This window comes from Salvelinus namaycush, chromosome 20, assembly GCF_016432855.1.
Source record: "Salvelinus namaycush isolate Seneca chromosome 20, SaNama_1.0, whole genome shotgun sequence".
Taxonomy (NCBI): Eukaryota; Metazoa; Chordata; class Actinopteri; order Salmoniformes; family Salmonidae; genus Salvelinus; species Salvelinus namaycush.
The window spans coordinates 49602230-49608310 of NC_052326.1; positions in this window are offsets into that span (position 1 = coordinate 49602230).

Genomic DNA, 6081 nt, shown 5'->3' on the forward strand with positions numbered 1-6081 from the left:
CCGATTTGTTGTGTATGCTTCATTCATGCAACTCCCTTGCACGCATCATATGTACGTCATACACATTTTACCAGTTGATTGGCCTTCACAGTAGAAGGGTGGGGTAAATTTGACCGTTTAGGTTTACTTTCAGTTACATACTACGAAGAAAAAAAAGTTTCACAGCGTAGTTGGATGTAATTTAGCTAAGGTTAACAGTTAGGTAGGTAGCTGATAGCATGATGGATATTAGAAAGTGGCTTCGCCAGGGCACAACTGCAGCATCGGATCAAAGTGGCGGGGAGGGGGAAAACCCCAAGGCCACTGAGCCGATGCTAATCACTAAGGCGGCAGGGTAGCCTAGTGGTTAGAGTGTTGGGCTAGTAACCGAAAGGTTGCAAGTTCGAATCCCCGAGCTGACATGGTACCAATCTGTCATTCTGCCCCTGAACAAGACCTGCTGTCATTGAAGATAAGAATTTGTTCTTAACTGACTTGCCTAGTTAAATAAAGGTAAAATATTTTTTTTAAGGCCAAGGTCGTCGAGGCACGCATCAAGCAAATAACATTTGAAATGCATGGTACTTTGGACAGAAAAACAAGCAAGGAATGCACAGGGAGCGGAGATTTCAAAACTTGTGAATTCTGCACAGCTTGCAAGATATCTTTTGTATTAATCATCGATTGTGGAATTTCTTGCTGTCAACGAGCTTCCTCTCAGGGTAACTTTGGATGCGATGGACGCAAGAGGGGAAGGGGGCGGTGGACTATTCCTGGTGATGTTAGATTATACGCTCAGGAAAGACAAGGAACTTGCTAGTGCCTTAAGCACAATTCCCCGCAATGCCACATACACATCTCATGACATCCAGAACAAAATAATTGGCCTCATGTGTGAGGTAGTCACAGAAGAAATTGTGAAGGAAGTACAGTGGGGCAAAAAAGTATTTAGTCAGCCACCAATTGTGCAAGTTCTCCCACTTAAAAAGATGAGAGAGGCCTGTAATTTTCATCATAGGTACACTTCAACTATGACAGACAAAATGAGAAGAGAAAATCCAGAAAATCACATTGCAGGATTTTTAATTTATTTATTTGCAAATTATGGTGGAAAATAAGTATTTGGTCACCTACAAACAAGCAAGATTTCTGGCTCTCACAGACCTGTAACTTATTCTTTAAGAGGCTCCTCTGTCCTCCACTCGTTACCTGTATTAATGGCACCTGTTTGAACTTGTTATCAGTATAAAAGACACCTGTCCACAACCTCAAACAGTCACACTCCAAACTCCACTATGGCCAAGACCAAAGAGCTGTCAAAGGACACCAGAAACAAAATTGTAGACCTGCACCAGGCTGGGAAGACTGAATCTGTAATAGGTAAGCAGCTTGGTTTGAAGAAATCAACTGTGGGAGCAATTATTAGGAAATGGAAGACATACAAGACCACTGATAATCTCCCTCGATCTGGGGCTCCACGCAAGATCTCACCCCGTGGGGTCAAAATGATCACAAGAACGGTGAGCAAAAATCCCAGAACCACACGGGGGGACCTAGTGAATGACCTGCAGAGAGCTGGGACCAAAGTAACAAAGCCTACCATCAGTAACACACTACGCCACCAGGGACTCAAATCCTGCAGTGCCAGACGTGTCCCCCTGCTTAAGCCAGTACATGTCCAGGCCCGTCTGAAGTTTGCTAGAGAGCATTTGGATGATCCAGAAGAAGATTGGGAGAATGTCATATGGTCAGATGAAACCAAAATATAACTTTTTGGTAAAAACTCAACTCGTTGTGTTTGGAGGACAAAGAATGCTGAGTTGCATCCAAAGAACACCATACCTACTGTGAAGCATGGGGGTGGAAACATCATGCTTTGGGGCTGTTTTTCTGCAAAGGGACCAGGACGACTGATCCGTGTAAAGGAAAGAATGAATGGGGCCATGTATCGTGAGATTTTGAGTGAAAACCTCCTTCCATCAGCAAGGGCATTGAAGATGAAACGTGGCTGGGTCTTTCAGCATGACAATGATCCCAAACACACCGCCCGGGCAACGAAGGAGTGGCTTCGTAAGAAGCATTTCAAGGTCCTGGAGTGGCCTAGCCAGTCTCCAGATCTCAACCCCATAGAAAATCTTTGGAGAAAGTTGAAAGTCCGTGTTGCCCAGCAACAGCCCCAAAACATCATTGCTCTAGAGGAGATCTGCATGGAGGAATGGGCCAAAATACCAGCAACAGTGTGTGAAAACCTTGTGAAGACTTACAGAAAACGTTTGACCTCTGTCATTGCCAACAAAGGGTATTTAACAAAGTATTGAGATAAACTTTTGTTATTGACCAAATACTTATTTTCCACCATAATTTGCAAATAAATTCATAAAAAATCCTACAATGTGATTTTCTTGATTTTTTTTTCTCATTTTGTCTGTCATAGTTGAAGTGAACCTATGATGAAAATTACAGGCCTCTCTCATCTTTTTAAGTGGGAGAACTTGCACAATTGGTGGCTGACTAAATACTTTTTTGCCCCACTGTAGGTGATTCATGGTACACAGTTAAAGTGGATGGGACTGAAGACCCAACCGGGTGCGAGAACATTTCAATTGTACTCGTTATGTGGGCGAAAACAACCGTGTTTGTGAGCGGCTAGTGTCAATGGCAACGAGTAAAGAATTTGATGCTTTATTGCTGACTAACTTGGTCCTGTCAGAGCTAACAAATGTTGACCTTAGCACCGAGAATATTCTTAGTCAATGTTATGAAAGGTGGTGCAGGACAAACTGAATCGGGAAGTGCCGTATGTGCATTGCTTTAATCACCAGCTGCATTTAGTCATAGTGCACGCTATGTCCTCTGAGGGTGCATTGGATTACTTTTTTAATGTGTTTATTTCCCTTTACAAGTTTCTCAGGAAACCAACTGTGTCTGCACAATATTCAGGAGAGAAACTGGCCACAGTGAGTGTCATTATAAAATCTCTGGACAGCATCATCCACCTGCTCAGAGAAATCGAGAGTACCCGCACCTACGGTACAGATGTGTGACTTGAGGCTGTGGGCCTATTGTGAACACTGTTTACGAACCGAGCTTCAGATTCATTGCCTTCATGGACCACAAAGTACTCAGCCTGCCCCCCCCCCCCCCCCCCCCCCAACAAGTTACTTCAGGCTGATTAACTGATCTGATCTGGCATCCGAGTCGTCCGCAGTGCCCACAATTGCGTGGAAAAACTACGACGTGACAGTGAGTTTGATGAGTTATGGGAGAAATACACGGACACCTCCACTCCAAGCAAACGGTAAAGAGTAGTGAGTAGTAATCTGAAAGAATATGTGGTCAAAACAACAATGGGCCAGCAAGAAGAAATAAATGAGAGGGAGTGTTAAAGACTGTTTTTTTAGCACTCTGGATGCTGTACTGGGAGAAATGTCAGCAAGATTTAACGAACAAAACAGTCAACTTGTTGAGGCCCTATGTGCCTTGCACCTAGAAAATGAAACCTTTATGGATGTGGAACAGGTGAAACCACTGCTGGACTTAATCTCAGGAGACTTTGTGGAAACTGAGTTTACTGTCACACGCCAGTTTCTACAGACTGAAATCACCTGATCTGGAGAAGAAAAATGGACTACGCAGAGCATTTTGGATAGATACTCTGGGCCTCTAACAGCAATGCTTACTGTGATGACTGGCATTGAAACTGGGATTAACATTTGGAGCATCCACGGCAACTTGCGAGAACTCTTTCAACATTGAAAAACGTATTCAGTGAGCACAGACGGAGCATGTTGCACAGGAGGAAAGCGCAACTGATTCAACTGGCATTTGAGAGGGATTTTAGAAGCAAATTCTGTGGGGAGTGGAACGAGAGACTGCTGAGGAGGTTCAACATAGCATCAAGGCGGCTGCAACTCTTTTGAATCTGGGTACGAACAGGCAGCCTGGCTGGGCTTGTATTATTTAGTTATTTGCTAGCTTTTGGAAATGCGTGGCAAATGTCAGAAATAGGCATAGAAATTATTTTCTTTATTGGAGTTGCTGCCAAGTTTTCTGCTTGATTTCTGTGATTGGATTGGAAATGTTTGGTTTATAATATAATCAGATTGTTTTTAATATTGTTTTATATGGTAGAAGAGGTGCTTTGCATTACATTGATAAGGGTGGGCAGACCTTGGCCAATGGTTGAGTAACGATGGAGCTATAGTGTTGCCATAAACAACTAGTTGCCATGGAATACTAATGTCTCTGTTATCATATGCAGCGTAGTACGGCACTCTCGTGGGAAGACAGCTTGGTAGCTGCGTCCAAGCTGCATTGTACTGATAAATCCTGGTAGTGCATTGTACATTATTGTTTGCTTTCCGCTATTGGAAATGCATTGTATTGGCATGGGTTATTACGGTAATTAGCACTGTTTTGCACTGCATTGATGAGTATTGTGCATGCAGCGTTGTCATAACTTGCAATTGCTCGAGTTGGTTATGAATTGTCCATGTTTGTAAAGTGGTGAAGTAGCCTGTATTCTTGCGGCAAGACAGCCGTGTGTGGATGCAAATACATTGTGTGTAATTGTACTATCGATTATTATCCATCCTGTGTTATCAGCAAGCGAAAATAGTTGTGCCCCCTTAGTCATTTCTAATGCCCCGTTCCAGGAATTGTGTACAGATAATTGCGACATGGGCCTTGCATTACCATGCTGAAACATGAGGTGATGGCGGTGGATAAATGACACGACAATGGGCCTCAGGATCTCGTCACGATATCTCTGTGCATTCAAATTGCCATTGATAAAATGCAATTGTGTTCGCTGTCCGTAGCTTATGCTTGCCCATACCATAACCCCACCGCCACCATGGGGCACTGTTCATAACTTTGACTTCAGCAAACCGCTCACCCACATGACACCATATGCCATCTGCCCGGTACAGTTGAAACCGGGACTCATCCATGAAGAGCACACTTCCCTTCTTGATATGCCACTCCTGTCAGGTGGATGTATTATCTTGGCAAAGGAGAAATGTTCACTAACAGGCATGTAAATAAATGTGTGGACATAATTGTAGAGAAATAAGCTTTTTGTGTGCATGGAACATTTCTGGGATCTTTTATTTCAGCTCATGAAACATGGGACCAACACTTTACATGCTGCATTTATATATTTGTAATTACATACCTCAGTGGTGGTACTGGCTATATCTAAAGATAACTGTGACATCGCACTACCTTCAATACTTATGGGATGAAGATGTAACATATTCTGGTGAATTAATTACAATATTTTTGAGAAAGAAAAAGGCTACAGACTGTAACAGACAGATCATGCTTTCCAGTGGTGACCTGTCATTCAGGGCAGGTTGGGCCAAATAATACAAAATATGTGTTGCCTGTTTTGCATGTTATTTTAGGATTAATATGTGTCACATATCACTTTGCAAACAATGTAAAAAAAGTAATATATATAAGGTAATAAAGCTGCATACAAACATGGTATCTTTTTTGCTTTCTTGAGTAAGGCAGCTCCAAAATACAGGTGTTTCAGCCTAGCTCAGTGCCTTCTGTGGTGGTGGGGCAGCCAGTGGAAAATACAGAATGTAGGGGTTGGTAATGTTCTCTAGTTACGCTGTGATTGGCTTAGTGTTCTGTCACTCATGTGGACACTACGTCACAGCAAAATCTACGAGGAGAGCTTGAAAATTCAAGCCCCTTAGGTGCTGCCATAGATTTACATTAGAAGTGCCCATCCAAGAAGGCTAAGGGCATTGGCCACAGAATAAATTACGTCAAATCACGTTATATCTACTGTAGCTTTGATTGGACTGATCATGTCAATGTAACAGTTTAACTTTACGTCCGTCCCCTCGCCCATACCCGGGCGCGAACCAAGGACCCTCTGCACACATCAACAACAGTCACCCACGAAGCGTCGTTACCCATCGCTCCACAAAAGTCGCGGCTCTTGCAGAGCAAGGGGAACCACTACTTCAAGGTCTCAAAGCGAGTGACGTAACCGATTGAAACGCTATCAGCAAGCACCACCGCTAACTAGCTAGCCATTTCACATCCGTTATACTCACCCCCCTTTCGACCTCCTCCTTTTCC